Raw genomic sequence first — 24,184 nt, forward strand, 5'->3', positions numbered from 1 at the left:
AGTGTACGGTCATGCCAAAACACTCTTGTTGTTCAGTTAGTTAACATTAAGATAAGCATCCTATAACAATTATCGGTATTGTTGTCCACTTAAGCTCAACTTATCAGATGTAATCATGGCGAGGGGATACGTTAAGGTATGATTTATACCTACCAACCGGTGTTCATCCACATCACGACACATTCCCATATCAAGGTATGCACGAGAGTTCATCTTACCGGTGAGTATACCGATTATCATCTGTTTGACCGTATAAGATGTGAGATACTCACTTATTTTGATTTGAAAACAAGCCCTATGTGATATAATCACTTATTGATGAGGAACTTGATTTTCATATGCATGAGGGCACAGGAGCAAGTCCGTGAACTGGTCAGTACTTCCGTACAGCAGAGAGACGAACTTGACTCCCGGATAAATGTGATATTTTATCACTTATTTTGATTGGACATGTGATTGTTTATCACTTATTGAGGTCGAATGCAGTATGTAATATGTACACGTATGTATAGTATCATGGAAGATCTAGACTTGCGTCCCCGTTATTTTTCGGTAAAAGATACAACCATGATACCCAGATGATAAGCAGCATAAAGACCGAATATCTCAGAACCTCGGCAATCTATCAAACGAAATTTCGGTACTAAGACCATATGCCAATGAATGGTTCCCACCTGGTCTTCAGTCGATTAAGATTTATATCACCCTGCACACTTTAAAATGATTGTGAGCCTACCGATACATCTTTTATAGAGCTGCTTATCGTTTTTCATTTAAGGTTTAAAGAGGTTTAGATAGACCACTGATGTACTATCATTTTCTCTATCATTTTCTCTTTTGCTCGCCAGGAAACTCATTTTTGTTTTTCTATTGTTTTTGTGTTTTTGAAATTTTTCGATGTTTTTGGATTTTCCAATTTTTGGATTTACTCCCCCTAAAATCAATAAACTAAGACAAATTTAAAACACAAAGGTATTTACAAAAATGAATTTCCGATGTTGGTTTACTCTTGCTTGACCTTAATGCCGTTTACCAATAATAAAAAGTCAAATCTTGATTTGTCAAATGCTTTGGTAAAAAGGTCGGCACGTTGGTCATCGGTGTGGACCTTAATAACATCGATTAGCCTTTTCTCAAAGCAATCACGTATGAAGTGATATTTGATTTCGATGTGTTTGGTCTTTGAGTGCTGCACAGGATTTCTAGTGATCTGTAAAGCAGCAGAATTATCAACGTAAATAGGAGTAGTTAGGAATTCAAAACCGTAGTCCCGCAATTGTTGTTGGATCCAAAGAACTTGGGAGCAACAACTTGAGGCAGCAATGTATTCAGCTTCGCATGTTGAAGTAGCCACACAAGTCTGCTTCTTGCACTGCCATGTGACTAGGCGATTTCCTAAAAACTGACATCCAGCCGTTGTGGATTTGCCGTCGATTTTGCATCCGCCATGATCAGAATCACTGAATGCGATCAAGTCAAAGTTATTATCCCTAGGGTACCATAGACCGGTGTCAGGGTAACCCTTCAAATAACGAAAAATCCTTTTTACAGCTGCAAGATGTGAGGCCTTCGGGTTGACTTGATATCTGGCAAGCAGGCACGTTGGGTACATTATGTCTGGCCTTGATGCTGTGAGGTACATAAGAGATCCGATCATTGCGCGGTAGTACGAGGGGCTAACAGCTTCACCCTTCAAGTCTGGAGTAATTCCGTGATTTTGTGGCAGTGGGGTACCAATGGGCGTTGCATCAGACATCTGGAACCGGCTCAAGATGTCACCAACATATTTAGTCTGATGGATGAATATCCCAGACTCAGTTTGTTGCACTTGTAGGCCCAAGAAGAAGGTCATTTCTCCCATAGCACTCATCTCGAATTTATCCTGCATAATGCGCTCGAAATTCCTACACAAAACATCATTAGTAGAACCAAAAATAATATCATCAACATATACCTGTACCAGAAGAAGATCTCCATCTTGTTCTTTGATGAAAAGAGTACAATCGATAAGACCTCTTCGGAAACCGTTCTCCAGCAGATAGGTGGATAAGGTTGCATACCAAGCTCGTGGTGCTTGATGAAGACCATAGAGAGCTTTGTTGAGCAACCAAACCCGATCGGGATGGATAGGATCTTCAAAACCTGGAGGCTGTTCGACGTACACCTCTTCTTCAACCACACCATGTAAGAATGCACTTTTGACGTCCATCTGGTAAACCTTGAATCCTTTGAATGAGGCATAAGCCAGAAAGATCCGAATTGCTTCCAGACGTGCAACAGGTGCATAGACTTCGTTGTAGTAGATCCCTTCTATCTGACGAAAACCTTGAACGACTAAACGTGCTTTGTTCCGAATAACCACTCCACGGTCGTCTTTCTTGCATTTGAAGACCCATCGAGTGCCAATTTTCTTGTAGTTCTCAGGTTTTTCAACAAGCTTCCAAACACCAAGCTTTTGAAATTGCTGCAATTCTTCCTGCATGGCTTCAACCCAAGCACTGTCTTTCAACGCTTCTTTCCACGATTTTGGTTCTTCTTGTGACACGTAACACGCGAAGGACCAGTCATTTTGTTGACCAGATTCTCTTATAGCTGAATACAAACCAGCATTCCGGTTGTTTCTCAGCTGATTACGCGTCTGCACACCGCGATGGACATCTCCTATAATATTCTGCTGGGGGTGGGTATCATGAATCCTCATTTCCGGATTTTCTGGCACACGAGCATTGATACCTAAATTGTTAAGATTAAGATCAACAACCAACTCCACACCAGGAATGTGTGTAGAGGTGGATGCATTCCCTTCAGCAGTGTCTACATTCTGCATATGAGGTGTATCAACAGAGGCACCTTGAACAGGAGCAACTGGAGCCGAAGATCCTTCAGCTGCATCATGATATTCATCATCTTCAGAAGATTCATTATAATCAGCAGCATCTTCATAAACCTCATTTTGAACCATATTGTTGACAGACGAAGAAGCTTGAGGGTCAACAACAATAGGTCTAACCAAAGGCGAGACAGCAGCGTTGTCACTTTCCAACAACATCCTAGCCGCTGCTGATTCTTCGTCAAAGGTTGGCAGATTGAAGGAGTCAAATAGCCCATCATAATCGAACATCCACGGATCACCCGGAGCCCTAACAGGACTTGTGTACCTTTGAACTCTCACTTCACTCCAAAGCTCAATCTTTTTGGTAGCCAGATTCCAAACACGAAAATTCGGAGTAGCATATCCAAGGAAGAAACCCTCGATAGCTTTAGCTCCAAACTTTCCATCCGGCTCAATCATAGTACATGGAGCACCAAACGGTTCTAGGTAAGAAAGATCTGGTTTCCTTTTCTGAAGGAGTTCGAAGCAAGTTTTGCCATGTCTCTTTACTGTAAGAACTCTGTTTAACGTGTAGCATGCAGCCGATACAGCCTCCCCCAGAATTGAATAGGGAGTTCCGACTCTACTAACATTGTTCTTGCAGTTTCTATAATCGTTCGATTCTTCCTCTCCGCGACACCATTTTGTTGTGGAGTATAACGAGAACTGTACTCATGAAGAATGCCTTTAGAAGTACAAAACTCATCCATAACTTGATTCTTGAATTCGGTTCCATTGTCGCTTCGGATCCTCTTCACTTTCAACGAATAGAGATTCTCCAACATTGTAAGAAGATCCTTGAGGATGCCAGGAGTTTCACTCTTGTGTGCCATGAAGGATACCCAAGAAAATCTAGAATAATCATCAGTAACAACTAGACAATAAGCATCTCCGAATGTTGTCTTGTGTTTCATAGGTCCAAAAAGATCCATATGAAGACGTTCGAGAGGCATGCTGACAGTGTTGATTTTCTTCAAAGGGTGAGACTTCTTTGTTTGCTTCCCTTTTTGGCACGAGACACAGATATCTTGTAAATGAAAACTTCTCACAGGCACACCATTCACAAGATTATTTTTCACCAAATGGTTCATCTTTCTCAAGTGAATGTGTCCCATTCTTCTGTGCCAAGATATAGACTCCTTTTCCGTGGCTTTCGAGACAAAGCAAGTGACTTGTGCAGATGTTGTAATCGCTTGGCTCATGTCGAGAATATAAAGATCATTAACTCTTGGAGCCGATAAGAGAATCCATTCTTGTGGAATTTTGAATCCAGGTTTCAGCACATAGCAGCTGGCATCATCAAAATGCACAGAGAATTTTTTATCGCAGATTTGCGACACACTGAGAAGATTATGATCAATTTGCTTAACATAATTGATCTTATCGAAGCACACCATACCATTTGAGATACTTCCCTCTCCAGTGATGAATCCTCCTTTGTCTCCCGCAAATGCAACATACCCTCCTCTAATGTTTCTCACGTCGTATAGGAGCCGTAAGTCGCCATTCATGTGCCTGGATGCTCCACTATCAACAATCCAGTGACTGTTAATAGTTCCTCCTAGAACATCCTGCACATGTCATTTAAAAACATCAGTTGAGAATGGGGACCCAAGCCTTAGTGGTCTTGGGTCGTCCCTGAGCATCACGAAACGTGATATCAATCTCTTGATGGTTTTCAAGAACAACTGCTCCCCCTGAATTGTCACCCGCCTTAGGTAACCAAGTTCGTTTTTGCCTACCAGTTTTTGAAGATTCTGGTTTTACAGGTTGTGACACACTTGGTTCCCTTTGAACTGTTTTAACTTCAGATTTTAAAGCTTTTTCAACAGTTTTAATGTTCTTACGTCGTTGTTTAGTTTCTTGTTCTTTTACAGTTCGTTTATCATGTTTAGGTGAAACTGACCGACGTTGAGGATGAACTGTTTTAGGTGGAGCTTTTTCAACAAATTTATTCTTTGGAGCATTTGGGCAGTTTTTGATGATGTGCCCAATTTCTCCACATTTAAAACATGTTCTCCTTTCAACAAATTTAGGAGAACTTGATTGACCACAAGATGTCGAACTCGTGGAACCCGAGGTACTAGCCTTTTCATCACACCCATTTGTGCGTTGAGTGTAATTGTTATCACTGTTACGTTTTAAGATTGTCACTTGTTTTACAAAATCAGTGTTAGATTTGTTCTCAAAAGTTTCAATCTTATCAGTACCCTTGGATGACACGAACTTGACATCTTTTGCTTCCTTTTGAAATCGAGCTCCTTTTGTGTCAGACTTTATCTGAGAAATTTTATGCTTTTGAGCTCGTTTGACTGGTTGTTTACCATTAGAAGCACTAGGTTGTTGAGTGGTTGAAGATTTTTGATTACCAAACTGTTTTCTAATCTCAGCCTTATGAATTGGATCACATTGTGTTACAACAATTCCGGGAAGTGTTTTTCCCAAAAATTTGTTTGTGTTGTCTTCAAAGACTTTATCAATCAAAGATTGATTTACATTTTTAATTAGAAAAACGTGATCTGAGTAGATATTATTATCTCCAACCAATGTATACAACACATTACTGCTTTTAACAGTAGACACACATGTCTTATCAACTTTGACAGAATCAATCACTTGTTTCTTAACAGATGAGACATCAGGAGTATCAAGATCACAAAGAATGTGATTCTCTCGTGGAATAACTACTCCTTTCATTTTGTTAAGTGATTTATCCTGTTCACCTACATCCACTTCTGATTCATCATCCGATGTCTCATAGTCCTCGATAATTGGAGGACTTTGCTTCATGGATGATGAAGTTTCTTGTTCCTTAGAGGATGTGTTTGAAGAATTGTCCGGTTTGAACCCTAGGCCAGCAGCAAATTCCTCAACATCTAGAGGCACACTGGGTTCATACCGAGGCATTTCCTCCTCATCAGACATCTTGGTATAATTGTTCATCAAAGGGGGCGGACATTTCTTATACCCTATGCCTTTCTGATTTCCCTTCGGTTGTTGAACATCGATGATGTGATCAAGCACAAATTGGGAGTTAGAATAACTCTCCAATTTTTGTTTGATCGCATCATGCTCGCATTGGGCTATGGCTAATTGCTTCTTAGTTTCTTCCACAATGTTAATGTATTCATTTATACTTACTTGCTTGTGGTAAACTACTTTGTTCACTTCGGACACATTTTTCTTTAATGTTTCAATTACTGATTTAAAATCTTTTTTGTTCCGAGTTAAAGCCATATTTGCCTCTTTGCATTTGGAAAGTTCAATAACCAAATTTTGATTATGACGATGAAGCTTTTCTAGTTCAAGCTTCATTTCAGCACATGATTCACAAACACTAGGAGCAGGAGGTTTAGAATTTACCTGACTCGAAGAGGATGACACATTTGTCATAAAAGCAGTTTGAAAAGAAAAAGATCCGTCTTCAGAAAAGAACTTTTCCATTTCCCTGGATGTAGTAGCAGCCTTCTTGATCAGAATTGATTTCCGACATATGAGATCATCAGCTTCATTCAATAAATCCTCAACACCAGAACCTGCTTCCTCCTTCACATCAGACTCTGATTGATTATCCCCAGAAACAGAGCCTTCTTCATCAGAACTTCCAGAATAACCAGAACTGTCATCACTTTCAGAGGACTCTTCTTTATGAACATGCTTGATGATCTTTGCATAACAAGCTGTTCCACCTCCTTGATCACCTTCACCAAACTGCACAGACCAGTCACATCCCTCATCAGCTTGAACAGCCAAAGCCCGATTGGGATTTGAAGTTCCAGACTGGCCCTGATTGTTATTAACTGCCACAATCCTCCTTTCACGGTTTTCTTGTTGGGCATTCACATTTGTAGTACTCGTCTGGTTTCTGAAAGGGTTGTGATTGCCTTGTTTTGTTGGTCGAGTGCACTCACGTTTGAAGTGCCCTTTATTACCACAATTGAAGCATGTAACGGCGTTGATATCAAACCCATACTTCGTATCTTTCTTTCCTTCCAACGAAGTTCTTCCAGTTCGAGCCATGAAATCTTTTGCCCTTCTCACTGCACTAGCAAAAGCCCATTGGTTATCCATCAACTCCATTTCTTCCTTGTCGATCTGTTGATAATCTTCATTGGTCATGTTGATGTTTCCAAGCTGACCTGCTACCAAACCACAGTAAGCACTGACCATTGTATTGATAATTTCCATATGCTCCTTAGCAACTTCAATGCTGAGGTGTGAAAGGTTTGAATTATCGACTCGGATTGTGTTAGGGTTTTGAGGTTGAGGATTGTTTGTATAATGAGCCTGCTGTTGTTGTTGTGGTGGTTGGACTTGTGGCTGTGTTGGGACGGGAATGTAAGACCTCGGATCAAAAGCCGGAGCAGCAGTTGATTGAGGAAACGGAAGAGAACTTGTGTTGGACACAAATGCAGTTTGCAGTTTAGGTTGCTGAGCTGCAGCGGATCTTGCCAAAACATCGAAGCCTGGAAGGTACATTTCTGTATTCTGAGGAGCGGGAGCTCGCTTTGCTTTCCTGATTTCTTCATCATTTTTATGTTCCAGCTTCTGAATGAACTCATAGATGTTAACCGTGTCTAGAGTTCCAGTGTGCTTCAACAACTCAATAAAAGAACTCCACTTTGGAGGTAAGGCGTCAGCAAACCTATTCACCATGTCTTGTTGAGTAGAGACAACCCCATAAGCACACATTTCACTAATCAGATGATAGAAACGTGTTGTCATATCATTTAGAGTTTCGTTTTCCAAAAATTGAAACGATTCAAACTCTTTCTTCAACAAATCATGACGAGACTTTCGTGTAGCTGCATTGCCTTCTCCTCTAGCAACCAAGGCATCCCACAATGTTTTCGTGGTCTTGCAGTAGGAGAACTGATGATAGATATCTTTGTTGAGTGCTTGTGTAAGTGTAGCAAAGGCCTTTTTCTCCAATTCATAAGCCTTCTTATCATTTTCCAGCATGTTAGCATAACCTTCTGAAGTGGACGCCGCAACCTCAAGATTAGCATTGAATGCATTGATGAAACATGTCCAAAGATCGGTGCTTTGCCCTTGAACATACGTGTGAAAGCGGTTTTTCCATGATGGAAAGTCGTTCATATGGTTCAATTTTGGTGGACGGTTGTTGCTGCCCGTTTCGCTTTCACTAATCAAAAGGTTTTGAATGCTTTGACTTTGATTGGATACCAAAGCCCATTGACTTGGACTGATTGATGGCGGTGGAAACATACTTTTCGCCCAAGCTGCAGCAGAGGTTAGCTCTTGACTAGATTGTGAGTCAATACTCCAGTCCCAAGGACTAGTACAACTCATTTTGATGAAATACAAATAGAAGACCTACACAAACACAAACTGTTAAAGTTCAAACAGACACGAATTGAAAGATACTGACTTGTTCGAAAGATCAAGACTTGTTCGAAGGATCAACAGTGTTCGAAAGATCACTGTTGAGTTTCGAACAAAGACTTCGAAAGATTCACAATTTGAAAGATCCTTATCTTTCGAATAAAGATCACGAAAGATTCACAATGAAAGATCCTTATCTTTCGAACATTGATCACGAAAGATTCACAATGAAAGATCCTTATCTTTCGAACACTGATCACGAAAGATTCACAATGAAAGATCCTTATCTTTCGAAAATGTATCTTTCAACTAGATTCCCTGTATCGAAGGATAAGTTACCAACTTCGAAGGATGGGTCGAAAGATGATTATCTATCGAGCCTTCCTTGTTCGATAGATGATCCTTCGATATCGAAAGATATCCTTCGATCGCTTCTGACACAACTGACGAAAAGGTGACAGGTTGGTGAGAAAGGTGATTGGTTGGTGAACCAACTTTCGGCAGAAAGGATGTTCTGACCTCAACTTTTCACCAACTTTGATTTTCAAATAGAATATGCCCAAAATGGCAAACCTTATCCAGAAAGTCCAGTCACCGGAACACACCGGAATTTGGCCGGAAATCACCAAATTTCGTAAAAACAAGTTGTAAGTTACCCAACCCGCTTTTAAACACTCCCGGTTAGTTTAGAACACGTTTTTATGCCAAGAAAACCAAGAAAATCACTAAAAACGGGAGCTAAACCAAGTGTCCAAACACACCAAGACTTGAACAAACCCGGTTTTTAACAAGGTAAAGAGCCACGGCTCTGATACCACTTGTAGGTCCCTCGTGGAGGATGAGGTTAAACCTTAACCTTGTTATAGTAACACACTAGCGAGTGCGGAATCCAAGCTAGTATGCAAACCGAGTTGAGACAAGCATAAACACAAAACACACAAGATTCACCGATTAACACCACTTGTATTAATGCGAATGAAGGTTCCGGTTACAAGCACAATGTTTACAAATCAGTTTTGTAAACTCTCTCTAAGTGTGTGTGTGTGTTCTTGACAGAATACTCTCTCTATCTCTCGAGTCTATCTTTCTGTCTGTGTCTCTTATGTCTATCAAATGAACACACTGCATGGGTATATATATACCTAAACACAGGTAGTCTGTCCGAAGGATCATCAAGGCTGATCGAAGGATCCGATAGATGATCGAAGGATCATCTATCGAAGTCAAACCTGTCGAAGGACCTATGTATATCTCGAAGGATGATCTATCGAGATTCATCTTTCGAGCTCATCGAAGGATCTAAACTATCCTTCGATGAGACATCCTTCGGCACAGACATTTTACATTCAAGCACAAACTGTTTGGCCAAGTCAAACTAGGAGGATAGTTGACTTGGTCAAACTTACAAGACTAACATAGACATCGTTTTACATCGAGACCGAATACAGACAAAGTACAGACACAAGTGCACCAACATAACTTGCTACCACCAAACAGATTATCAAACTGTACAATGGGCACCGGCCCAAATTAACGAAACGTAGGTCAAAGGAAGAATTCGGGCTCCATGCAACTGGAGGACTTATGCCTTTGTCACAACTCGATTACACACTTTGTAGTTTGAGGACTAGTACTTATCATCCTCCATAACTGTTCAAACATGTATAGTTATGTTTTTATTTGCGATTATCATTATGTCACAAATTAAGATCGAGCATGAAAGGAATGGTTTTAAACAGTTAAACTATATGTATAACTTTTAACCAGCTTTGAAGTATGGGCTATAAAAAAGTTCAAAAGAATTGAAATCTGCATTGCCGAATAATATTTTTCTGTATATTGAAAACTAGATTTTCTGTATAATTTATTGAATAGTCGAAAACTATGGAGAGATTACATGAATGAAAAGAAAGATAACCAACTAATGATAATGATACATTACTTATTTTAGTATCAAAGTTAAAGATATATGATAAATCAATTATCCAATAACAATAAGTATAATAGATAGTAAACTCGACACTCGCTAACGCCTAACAGTCTAAGTAAATTAACAATATGTGGAAACTTGTCATATCAGTGGCGGAAGCCAGGCTGGGATGGCAGAATCCACACAATTCTTTCAGAATCTTTAGTAAAGTTAATCATGTTATCTTCTAACAAAACATGATTTATACCCCTTCATGGAAATGGGTAGTGGATAAGGGCTCTTTTCTTTAGTGGTAGCTAGCTAGGAGAGAGTGTCATGGAATATGCTTATACCCCTTCAATTGGTGCTTTATTAACTCATAACTACATAAAATATGGGAACATTACTCAAGTATATAAAACTTTGATATGCTTTTAAAAAGTTCACTTTGCTCAGTTGATCAGTACACTTGGAAAATATTTCTTATCCATCCATCCAATGATCAATATATATTTGTTTTATTAGTTCTGCTATCATTAGCCACCCAACTTGGAATGAGTTATTGAGATTATAGCCCATTGTTACATTCTCACAACCTTTTAGAACTGAGTATTTCAAAGACAGAATGCACTTACTGATTTACAAAAATTTCTTCCAGTTAATTGAATATGGAGGTATCTTAGGTATCTTTAACTTCGAGTCTTTAAGTTAGTGAATGTGTTTATTTTCCAAGAAATGATACTACGCGCTCTATGTCACAGTTTGTTTGCGAATATATAGCTATCTATTTAGAGTAGTCGTTGAAAACTCAAGAATTTGAATTGCAAATTTCAGAGTCTTTACCCATAAGTCAGTCTTTTGGTTGCTAATTTTCATCAGCAAAACAGACTAAAGATTGCTGGTCACACTCAAGATTCTAAAACGTATGTACGCAACTATCATCTCTTGCAAAACAAACATATACACTAACTTAGAGACTCAAACTTATAGACACCTAAAATACCTCCATCTGCAATTAGTTGAAAGAAATTTCTATAAATCAGTAAGTGCATTCTGTCTTTGAAATACGATCACTTCTAAAAGTTGTGAGAGTGAAACAATGGGCTACAAAATCTCAATAACTCGTTCCAAGTTGTGTGTCTAATGATAGCCAAACTAATAAAACAAATATGTATGTAGGTCCAGTTTGTTGCTTGTTAGTCCTGATCATGACCACACAGAAACATATAGGCCATGTTCTTATATATATAGATTGGATGGTTGGATAAGAGATTATATTTTCAAAGTCTACTGAACTGACTACTGAGCAAAGCCATGTGAAGCCTCACATGAGTAGGGCCTTGCAGACAACTATACACCATATAAGAAATAATATATATTTTCCATGTATAGACACTATAAATATGATAAGCCAATACATTTGATATCCATCAACCGCACCTTATTCTCTCAATACCAGTGTTTTAAAATCTTAATTTCCGCTCCAAAAACATGGGTGCTTTCCGGTTGCAAGCATTAGTTGCTAACACAAAACAACTAATCAAACATAACAACAAACACCAGCGAGATGTTCCCAAAGGATATCTGGTGGTGTATGTAGGAGAAATACAAAGGAAAAGGTTTGTTGTTCCTTTATCTTACTTGGACCAACCATTCTTCCAAGATTTGTTACAGAGGTCAGAGGAAGAATACGGGTTCAACCATCCAATGGGAGGACTTACAATTCCTTGCTGTAAAGAAGCTTTTGTCCGTCTTACTACGCAAATACACGTTTCACCATAGTTTGAGAACAAAAATTCATCATTCTCCAAAGATTTTGGCTAGCTGCACTGTTTTTCACTAGGTTTATTTTTTTCTTTAGATCATAGACAGTATATGTTGGTGCACTTGTGTCTGTACTTTGTCTGTATTCGTTCTGATATAAACGATGTCCTGATTTGTGTTGTAAGTTGACCAAGTCAACCATCCTCCGGTTTGACTTGGACAACAGTTGAAAGATGTTCTGATCGAAGGATAGCCTCGAAGGATACACCTGATCCTTCGAGGTGATCGAAAGATATGGTTCGACCATGGTTCGACCATTAGACCTTGAAGGATGATCCTTCGTGGTCCATGCTGATCTTTCGTGTGAACTATGATCGATAGATGATCCTTCGGACCATCTATCAGATCCTTCGATCCAGAATTCATGGGCTGGGTATATATACCCATGCATGTGTTGAGTTTCGGTAGACAGACAGATAGACACACAGACAGAAAGATACCGAGAGATAGGTTGAGAGCAGTCTGTCCAAAACTCACACACACACTTAGAGAGTTTATAGAACACTTCTGTAAACATTGAGCTTGTTACCGAACCCTCATTGCATTAATACAAGTTGTGTTAATCGGTGAACTTGTGTGTTTGTTTCTCTACTTGCTACTAACTCGGTTTGCTTGCTAGCTTGGATTCCGCACTCGCTAGTAGGTTTGTATAACAAGGTTTAGGTTCGTAATCCTCCAAGATAAAGGGACCTACAAGTGGTATCAGAGCCTCGCTCTTTACCTTGTTTAAAACCGGGTTTTTACAAGTTTTGGTGTGTTGAAACACTTGGTTTTGCACCTGTTTTTACTTGTTTTCTTGCATTTTCTTTGAGTAAAAACGTGTCTAAACTAACCGGGAGTGTTTTAAAGTGGGTTGGGTAACTTGAAAACTTGTTTTTGAGTGATTTGGTGAATTCCGGCAATATTCCGGTTAAGGTTCCGGTCACCGGTTTCTGGGTTAAGTTTTCCATTTTTGGCATATTTTATTTCAAAATCTTGGTTGGTAAGAAAGTTGTCAGCCTGCCATACTCTTTGCCGAAAGTTGACCTTACCAACCTGTCACCTTTTCACCAACCTTTCACATCAGATCAGTTTGTGTCAGAACCTCTCGAAAGATATCTTTCGACATCGAAAGACTATCCTTCGACATCTGTCGATAAAGGAAGGCTCGAAAGATTGTTATCCTTCGACCCATCCTTCGAAGTCTGAATCATATCCTTCGAGGAAGGAATCTAATCGAAAGACAAGTGTCCGAAAGATTAGGATCTTTCGTATTGGTGAATCTTTCGAGATCTGTTGTCCGAAAGATAGGGATTTAGCTCGAAAGATAAGGATCTTTCAAAGGAGAATCCTTCGAGCTCTTGAATCTTTCGAAATCATTGTTCGAGAGTCAACAGTAATCTTTCGAATACTGTTGATCCTTCGAACAAGGTTATATCTTTCGATTGTGGTCAGTTTGTTGTTAACAAGTTTCTGTGATTTCAGATCCTTCGACCAGGATCCTTCGGCTGTGTATCTTTCGGATCATTCTTACTTAGCATTTATTTTGCTCATCTATCATGAATCCGAGTTGGTGGGGAAGTCCGGCTCCAGACAGTGGAAAATACATGAATACCAGTCAATCTCCATCATGGGCCGAATCTCCAGTATCTACATCCTCACAAACAAATGCCACTCCAGCTGGTCAATGGGCGTTTGTTTCAAATCAAACTCCGAGTATTCAAAGTCTTCTTCTAAGCGAAAGTGAAACCGGAAGTTTGAACAGGCCTCCAAAGTTGATGCATCTTAATGAATATCCGGGATGGGTTGATCGTTTCCATACATACATCCTTGGTCAAAATACAGAGTTATGGTTGCGGTTCACTACGGAATTCGATCAATCTATCGAGATTGCTGCTTCTTCTACAGCTACTTTTGCCGATCTTCCTGATGATCAAAAGAAGACGTATGACTTAGAAAAGAAAGCATACGCTATTCTTACTCAAGCACTGAGCAAGGATATTTATCATCAGTTCGTCAGTTTCAAGACTACGAAGAAGTTGTGGGATGCATTGAAGACAAGAGGAGTAGGTAATGAAGCCACACGTCAACTACGACGAGATCTACTGAAGAAAGAATTCGATGGCTTCACATGTATGGATAAGGAGTCCTTGGGAGATATGACAAGCCGCTTCTATCATCTACTTACTGAGCTGACCAACTTTGAAGTCACAACGACTCCAACAGAGGTGGTAAAGAAGTTTGCCGATGCATTGCCTCCTCAATGGAATAACTTCCTGGAAATCTTGAAGTACAACGGAACGTTGAAAACCACAAATATCAACGATTTCGTGCAGCTTCTGGAGAACAAGGATCAGGAAGAAACGTTGAAAGCAAAGAGAGTTGCAGTGCCACAGAATCCAGAGATGTATTATGGCACCTCCAATTCTTCATCTGCTAAAGCCGGTTCACATGCTCCACTTCAAACGGCGTTTGTCACAAGCACGGATATGTATGGCAATCCAGTGCAAGTTCCTGTAAAGCCGCCTCCAACCACAGATCTGTATGGAAATCCAATACAACCACCTCCTCCTCCTCCTGCTCAACAACCTCAATATGCGTGTTATGGAGGAACATCATCTGCTGCAGGTCAACAATCAAAGTCAAGTACAGTGCAACTCGACACGTCAAGCTTTTCTAAAATCAGTGTAGAAGTAGCTAAGGAACACATGGAGCTGCTTAACACTGTAGTGAGCGCGTACTGTGGGCTGATAGAAGGTCAGATTGGAAACATTAATCTGACACAAGAAGATTACAGGCAGATTGATAAGGAAGAGATGGACTTGATGGATATCAAGTGGGCCTTTGCGAGTGCAGTGAGAAGAGCAAAGGATTGGATGGAAAGTACTGGCAGAACCAGCTTGGAAAGTAAGCGAGACACCAAGTATGGGTTCGATAAGCAGGCTGTTAAGTGCTTCAACTGTGGTGAACGGGGCCACTTTAAAAGGGAATGTACAAAGCCAGCACAGCACGGGAATCAAAATCCCTTCAGAAACCGAGGCAACCAGCAGAATCAGAACAGAAACACTGAGCGTTCATTGGTGCCTGCAAATAACCAAACCAACCGAGCACTTGCAGTTCAGGTGGATGAAGGTTGTGACTGGTCAATCCAGTTGGGTGGTGATGCTCCTGATGAAACAGCATGTTTTGCTCAAATTGTGAAAGAGTTGGTTCACACCAGTGGTAGAGAATCTTCTGCCAGTGGTGGTGAATCGTCTGAAGATGAAGACTCTTCTGGTTATAGCAGGAGTGCTGATGAAGAATCATCCAATTCTGGTGATGATTATGTGGGTGAGACATCGAATGCAGCAATCGATGCAGATATTGATGAACTCTTGGAGGAAGCTGCAGTAGAAACTCAAAGAAGATCTATTCTGGTGGATCAAGCTGCTTATACTTCGTCTTCTCTCCATTCAGCCTTTATGGCTAATGTCGACGGTTCATCAAGTCAGGTATGTGTCGATGAACCCACTGCTGTTAATTGTGATGAATGTGCTAGGTTGCATGCTAGATGTGCTGATCTGGAGAAAAGTATGTCTGAGTTGCAAGGCAAACATGATGCTTTACAAGCTAGTTTGTTTGACTTGCAAGACAAACATACTACTGTGAATGAGAATTGGAGTGACTTGCAAAGCAAGCATGAGGCTTTGCAAGAGAAATATGATGTGACATTCATCCACAATCAGAAGTTGACTGTGGATCTCTCAAAATGCACAGAAGCCAACATGTTTCATGAAAACCATGAAAAAGAATTTAAGTCAATGATTGAAACATTAAAGAAAGATAAAACTGAATTGACAAAAATGGTTTCAAGAAAACAGACGGACATTAATTTGTATATCTCTCGTCTTGAAACAATGCAAAAAGAGATGGCCTGTGTGAAAACCGAAAGTGATGCGATCCGACTCAAGCTAGACAGTTATTTGAGCTCTAGCTATGTGTTAGATCACATCATTGATGTTCAGAAGGAAAAGAGAGATGTCACATGCATAGGCTACAAGAAGTGTCCACCACCAGTGAGACATAATTATGACGCCATGCCTGATGAAGAGGACAGAGTTTTCTTTGAACCTTCTGTGCCTCTAGATGTTAAGGAGTTTGCTGCAGGACTCGGATACCAAAAGGAAGTATCCTCAGATTCAGATGTGTCAGCAGATACATTTGTGAGTGCTGAACAGAATCAAGATCCTCCAGTTGTGATTGAGGATGCTGATTCGTCTGATGATGAATCTGACGATACTGTCCCAGCAAAGTCTGATGCGGTAGCCAAAAATGAGGACATACCTCTTGAGAATCACATTCTATGTGATCCCCCTGTTCAACCCGCTAAGACTGTTGCAACTGAGTCCTCATCTGCAGAAAAGCCGGAGAGTGTGAATTTGCTGTACACTCTAGTTGGTGATGATAAAATTTACTCAGACAAAGATTTTCCCATTAAGAATGTTAATCAATCCTTAATCTGCAAAGTCTTTGAGAATTCGACGAGTAAGTTTTTGGGAAAGACAGGACCACGTGTTACAGTTACACAGTGTCCTCAAATTCCAAAGGCTGAAATTCGAAAACAATTTGGTAACAAGAAACTACCAACAGTGCCAACACAGCAAAATCACCCCAAACCCAAAGGTAAATCACCGGCTCAAGTCCAAAAGAAGCCGAACCAAAAGAAGAAGAAAAATGTTAACTTTGTGAAATCGACGGGAACGGACAAAATTGAAAAGTTTGAAAATCAATCTAACTTAGATTTTGTCAAGAAAGCTTTTGTCGAGAAAAGAAATGAACCAAGTAGTTCAAAACCTAGTACCTCGGGTTCACAAAGTTCAACATCATCGGCTAGACGATCACATGATTCTTCGGGGTTTGTAGAACGAAGATCATGTTTTGAGTGTGGAACAATTGGGCACATTATTAGAAACTGCCCATATCTTCATAAGCAGAAAGGAAAGGTTGATGATCCCCGTGGCAAAACTGACCGTAAGCCAACTGTTTCCACAAAACAAGATCCCCGCCTTGTAAAAGAAAGGGAAAAGAAACAGAAAAGGCAACAGGTCAAGAAAATTGAAAAAGCAATTAAAACTGATGTGGTTCAAAAACAATCTGTTGCTGTAAAACCGGAAACTTCTACAATTTCAAACAATCAAGAAGTTAAAATTTTAAAGAAAGATTCTGGTAAAACAAAACAGACATGGAAACCTAAATCGGTTACTGAATCAGGGGGACCATCACATTTCACCAACCATCAAAGACAAGAAGTTATTGTCATTGATGAAAATGGAAGACCCAAGACCACAATGGCTTGGGTCCCCATCTCCAACTAACTCATTTGAGTTCATGTGCAGGGTGCTTCAGGAGGAACTATCAGTAGTCATTGGATTGTTGATAGTGGGGCATCCAGGCACATGACGGGCGACATGAAGCTTCTCTACGACGTTAAATCTATTAGAGGAGGTTATGTTGCTTTTGCTGGAGATAAAGGTGGATACATTACGGGTGAAGGAATGATATCTAACGGGATTGTCAGCTTTGACAAGATCAATTTTGTGCAACAACTTGATCACAATCTTCTTAGTGTTTCTCAAATTTGTGACAAGAAATTTTCAGTACACTTTGATGCTAATGGATGTTATGTGCTGAAACCCGGCTTCAAAATTCCAAAAGAATGGATTCTCTTGTCGGCTCCAAGGATAAATGATTTGTACGTCCTTGACATGAGCCAGGCTATTACTACGTCTGCACAAGCAACTTGTTTCGTTTCTAAAGCCACAGAAAAAGACACTATCTCTTGGCACAGACGAATGGGTCACATTCACTTACGCAAAATGAATCATTTGGTTTCAAATGAATTGGTGAATGGTGTTCCCCTCAAAAATTTCCATCTTCAAGACGTCTGTGTTTCGTGCCAGAAAGGAAAGCAAACAAAGAAGAAGCACCCTACAAAGAAGATCAACACGGTGGCAGTTCCTCTTGAACGCTTGCACATGGATTTGTTCGGTCCTGTCAAGCACAAGAGTATTCGGGGTGATCAATACTGCCTCGTGGTTACTGATGATTATTCAAGATTTTCTTGGGTTGCGTTCATGGCACACAAGAGTGAAACCTTTGGCATTATCAAAAACTTGATCATTCAGATTGAGAATTTGTATAAGTTGAAGGTTAGGCGGATACGTAGCGACAATGGTACTGAATTTAAAAATCATTCCATGGCGGAGTTCTGTACTTCAAAGGGTATTCTTCATGAGTTTAGTGCAGCTTATACTCCTCAACAGAATGGTGTCGCTGAACGTAAGAACCGCACATTGATCGAGACTGCTAGGACAATGTTGGTAGAGTCACAGTTGCCCATTCCATTCTGGACTGAAGCTGTGGCCTCTGCATGTTACACATTGAACAGAGTCCTTACAGTCAAAAGACACAACAAGACCTGCTTTGAGCTTCTCCAAAAACGGAAACCAGATTTGTCTTATCTAGAACCGTTTGGAGCTCCATGCACAATCATCGATCCTAATGGAAAGTTTGGGGCAAGAGCAATTGATGGATACTTTCTTGGGTATGCCACCCCTAACTTACGAGTCTGGAATCTAGAGACTAAAAGGATTGAGGAATGGTCTGAGGTCAGAGTACAAAGGCACACCTTGCCAGTCAAAAATCCGGGTCAACCTTGGATGTTTGAGTATGATGACTTCTTCAATTCGATCAATGTTGAAGCCGTTGAAGAAAATGCTGCGGCTAGGATGTTTTTCGAGAGTGACAATGCAACAGTTTCACCGGTGGTTCGTCCAATTCTTGTTAATCAAGAACCATCTTCTTCGGTGAACAACAATACTCTCAACAATGAGGATTTTCATGATGCAAATGAATTGAACGAATCTTCAGAGGATGATGAATTTCTAGATGCAGATCAAGAAGCTCCTACAACAGCAGTTCATGGTACTTCAGAGGGTACTCCTCCAGTGGATACACATAGAACAGCTGAGACTACTGCATCATCCTCTTCGTCAATTCCGGGTCTTGAATTGGTTGTTGATCTTAATCTCAACAACCTGGGTATAAATGTTCCAGTTCCAGATAATCCAGAAACAAGGATTCATAATACCCATCCTCAACAAAACATCATTGGAAATGTGCAAAGTGGCGTACAAACAAGAAACATGTTGCGAAACAACAACAATGCAGGCTTGTATGCAGCCATTCGAGAATCCGGGCAACAAAACGATTGGTCCTTCGCGTGTTATGTCTCACAAGAAGAACCAAGAACGTGGAAAGAAGCCTTGAAAGATAATGCTTGGGTTGAAGCAATGCAGGAAGAACTGCAACAATTCCAGAAGCTGGGTGTCTGGAAACTCGTAGAGAAACCTGCTGGATACAAGAAGATTGGTACCCGTTGGGTTTTCAAATGCAAAAAGGATGACCGCGGAGTTGTTATCCGAAACAAAGCACGTTTAGTCGTTCAGGGTTTTCGTCAGATTGAAGGGATCGACTACAACGAAGTCTATGCACCAGTGGCACGTCTCGAAGCAATTCGAATCTTTCTAGCCTATGCGTCCTTCAAAGGATTCAAGGTTTATCAGATGGACGTGAAAAGTGCATTTTTACACGGTGTGGTTGAAGAAGAGGTATACGTCGAACAGCCTCCAGGTTTTGAAGATCCTATCCATCCCGATCGGGTTTGGTTGCTAAACAAAGCTCTTTATGGTCTTCATCAAGCACCACGAGCTTGGTATGCAACCTTATCACACTATCTGCTGGAGAACGGTTTTCGTAGAGGTCTTATCGACTGTACTCTTTTCATCAAGGAACAAGATGGAGATCTTCTTCTGGTACAGGTATACGTTGATGACATTATTTTTGGTTCTACTAATGATGTCTTGTGTAGGGAATTCGAGCGCATTATGCAGGATAAATTCGAGATGAGTGCTATGGGGGAAATGACCTTCTTCTTGGGCCTACAAGTACAACAAACGGAGTCTGGGATATTCATCCATCAGACTAAATATGTTGGTGACATCTTGAGCCGGTTCCAGATGTCTGATGCAACGCCCATTGGTACCCCATTGCCAACTAATCACGGAATTACTCCAGACTTGAAGGGAGAAGCTGTTAGCCCTTCAATCTATCGCGCTATGATCGGATCTCTTATGTACCTCACAGCATCAAGGCCAGACATAATGTACCCGACGTGCCTGCTTGCCAGATATCAAGTTAACCCGAAGGCCTCACATCTTGCTGCTGTTAAAAGGATTTTTCGTTATTTGAAGGCGTACCCTGACACCGGTCTGTGGTACCCTAGGGATAATAACTTTGAATTGGTAGCTTTCAGTGATTCTGATTTTGGCGGATGCAAAATCGACGGCAAGTCCACAACGGCTGGATGTCAGTTTTTAGGAAATCGCCTAGTTACATGGCAGTGCAAGAAGCAGACGTGTGTAGCTACATCAACATGCGAAGCTGAATACATTGCTGCCTCAAGTTGTTGCTCCCAAGTTCTTTGGATACAACAACAGATGCGGGACTACGGTTTTGAATTCCTAACTACTCCTATTTACGTTGATAATTCTGCTGCTTTAGATATCACTAGAAATCCTGTGCAGCATTCAAAGACCAAACACATCGAAATCAAATATCACTTCATACGTGATTGCTTTGAGAAAAGGCTAATCGATGTTGTTAAGGTCCACACCGATGACCAACGTGCCGACTTATTTACCAAAGCTTTTGACAAATCAAGATTTGACTTTTTATTATTGGTAAACGGCATTAAGGTCAAGCAAGAGTAAAATCAACATCGGAAAATCATTTTTGTAAATATCTTTGTGTGTTTTTAAATTTATCTTAGTTTATTGATTTTAGGGGGAGTAAATCCAAAAATCTGAAAATCCAAAAACATCGAAAAATTTCAAAAACACAAAAACAATAGAAAAACAAAAATGAGTTTCCTGGCGAGCAAAAGAGAAAATGATAGTACATCAGTGGTCTATCCAAACCTCTTTAAACCTTAAATGAAAAACGATAAGCAGCTCTATATAAGATGTATCGGTAGGCTCACAATCATTTTAAAGTGTGCAGGGTGATATAAATCTTAATCGACTGAAGACCAGGTGGGAACCATTCATTGGCATATGGTCTTAGTACCGAAATTTCGTTTGATAGATTGCCGAGGTTCTGAGATATTCGGTCTTTATGCTGCTTATCATCTGGGTATCATGGTTGTATCTTTTACCGAAAAATAACGGGGACGCAAGTCTAGATCTTCCATGATACTATACATACGTGTACATATTACATACTGCATTCGACCTCAATAAGTGATAAACAATCACATGTCCAAATCAAATAAGTGATAAAAATATCACATTTTTCCGGGTGTCAAGTTCGTCTCTCTGCTGTACGGAAGTACTGACCTGTTCACGGACTTGCACCTGTGCCCTCATGCATACGAAAATCAAGTTCCTCATCAATAAGTGATTATATCACAAAGGACTTGTTTTCAAATCAAAATAAGTGAGTATCTCACAATTTATACGGTCAAACAGATGATAATCGGTATACTCACCGGTAAGATGAACTCTCGTGCATACCTTGATACGGGAATGTGTCGTAATGTGGATGAACACCGGTCGGTAAGTATAAATCATACATTAACGTATCCTCTAAACATGATTACATCTGATAAGTTGAGCTTAAGTGGACAACAATACCGATAATTGTTATAGGATGCTTATCTTAATGTTAACTAACTGAACAACAAGAGTGTTTTGGCATGACCGTACACTGATATGATTCTCTTACCCTCGAAACTCGCAAAAAGAATGTCTGTATATATTTATTTACTGCTTAACTTTTATTATTTCTTTTAAACAGTTTCGTCGTTTGGTGCATATCAGCACGACATTAGCGGTGATGTCGTTTGATAACACTCAAAGGATTTTAAATTGTTGTCTTTTAATTTCAAAAATACCAAAAAAATTTTAGGCTTGTTTTAATATAAACTTTATAAAAGCCAAAAAGATTTTATTTCTGCCTTATTTTCGATCGTACGATGTTGGAGCTCAAGTCTTCGTTGCCTGAAACCTGAACGAAAACCGAATTGACTAAATCTTCATAAACGGTCAAAAATTTGCATGTTTGAAAGTTAAATCTAAAATTGACAAATTTAAACTTTCAAACTGTCGGACGGTGTTTGATTATGACATGGTCATTCGTGTGTCATGTGTTTATGTTAACTATATTCCAAGCAGTTGTTCTCATTATGCGTTTAGATTTCTTGCATGTGCAGATTCTAAAGGCTGGGAGAACATGGTCGATGACAAGCTTTGGAATGAAGACACGACAAGAAGGCACTCAAGTGATGAAGATGATCGAGTTGCCGCTGGCCATCATCAACACCACAAGGATCTCACTTCATAAAGATAAAGTCTTTTCACGAGCATAACTCAAGGGGGAGCTTATGTTAAGGGGGAGTTTGTCAACACACTTCCTACATGATACGGGTAGTTTGTTGATACACTTTCTACTTTCAAGATGTGAAGACTTTGAAGATCCTCCGACATTGAAGACTTGTAAGGACGTCAGAGTTTTGGGAACTCGAAGACCAAAGACCGTCGAAGTCCAAGACGAGTCTACATTTATTGGAAGACAAAGACAAAGCTACAGCCAAGGGGGAGTTTGTTGGTGCACTTGTGTCTGTACTTTGTCTGTATTCGTTCTGATATAAACGATGTCCTGATTTGTGTTGTAAGTTGACCAAGTCAACCATCCTCCGGTTTGACTTGGACAACAGCTGAAAGATGTTCTGATCGAAGGATAGCCTCGAAGGATACACCTGATCCTTCGAGGTGATCGAAAGATATGGTTCGACCATGGTTCGACCATTAGACCTCGAAGGATGATCCTTCGTGGTCCATGCTGATCTTTCGTGTGAACTATGATCGATAGATGATCCTTCGGACCATCTATCAGATCCTTCGATCCTGAATTCATGGGCTGGGTATATATACCCATGCATGTGTTGAGTTTCGGTAGACAGACAGATAGACACACAGACAGAAAGATACCGAGAGATAGGTTGAGAGCAGTCTGTCCAAAACTCACACACACACTTAGAGAGTTTATAGAACACTTCTGTAAACATTGAGCTTGTTACCGAACCCTCATTGCATTAATACAAGTTGTGTTAATCGGTGAACTTGTGTGTTTGTTTCTCTACTTGCTACTAACTCGGTTTGCTTGCTAGCTTGGATTCCGCACTCGCTAGTAGGTTTGTATAACAAGGTTTAGGTTCGTAATCCTCCAAGATAAAGGGACCTACAGTATATTAGGTAAAGTTGTAAAATTAGGGGACATTCCCATTTTCTATAGTTGTATATAAATTAGTTTTTTCATATGTATATAGAGCAAGGTTGCAATACTACCTTTCTTGTTGGAAAGTTTGAATGATATGGAATTCATTAATATGGTCTTCACTCAATATGGGCCAAGTAAAAAGTGTATCAGTAATTGGCGCTTCTAATGTAAACAGACCAATGTAAACAGAAAATGAAGATTTTGTGTTTCTGGAACTCATGAAACGGTGCTAGAACTTCAATGAGGCTCCATATGATTTAATTACACATGTGATAACAGAAACAAGTAGGCCAAGTACGTTATATTTGTTTATTAATACACTAAGCAAAGCCATGTGACTATGTGAGGTAGTTGCTCCTAGTACACACACTATAAATGCAAATACAGTGGTGAAAAGACACGTACCCCTCCCAAACTGTTCTTACTAATCAAACAGGGGAGAAGCTTAGTGGAAACCGGGGAGTGCAACCCCCCCCCCCATAAAGTGTAAAATTTCTGATTTTTCGTTAGAAAATTTTAAAATTATATAGGATCAGCCCCCAATTAACTTTCTGCCCCCCCCCCAAACTTTTGGTCAAGCTCCGCCACTGTATTTAAACATACTTTGATCGCATTCGATGCTTGCTAACACCAAACCGATGATCAAACTGCACAACAGGCACCCGATGCTATGGTCCAAATTAAGGAACCATTGGTCCGAGGAAGAATCCGAGTTCCAGTATGAAACGGCAGGTAGGAGTTACTAGATGCCTTTGTAGTTTTGATGACTAATATTTTTCATCATCCATAACTGTTTATGGATTTCTAATCCCTTCACATCCGAAGTACGAAGGTTGATTAGTAATTAGTTAGTTTGTATTGTAATTAGATTAGTTATA

The sequence above is a fragment of the Helianthus annuus genome, chromosome 17 (genome assembly GCF_002127325.2).
Source record: "Helianthus annuus cultivar XRQ/B chromosome 17, HanXRQr2.0-SUNRISE, whole genome shotgun sequence".
NCBI classification, from domain to species: Eukaryota; Viridiplantae; Streptophyta; class Magnoliopsida; order Asterales; family Asteraceae; genus Helianthus; species Helianthus annuus.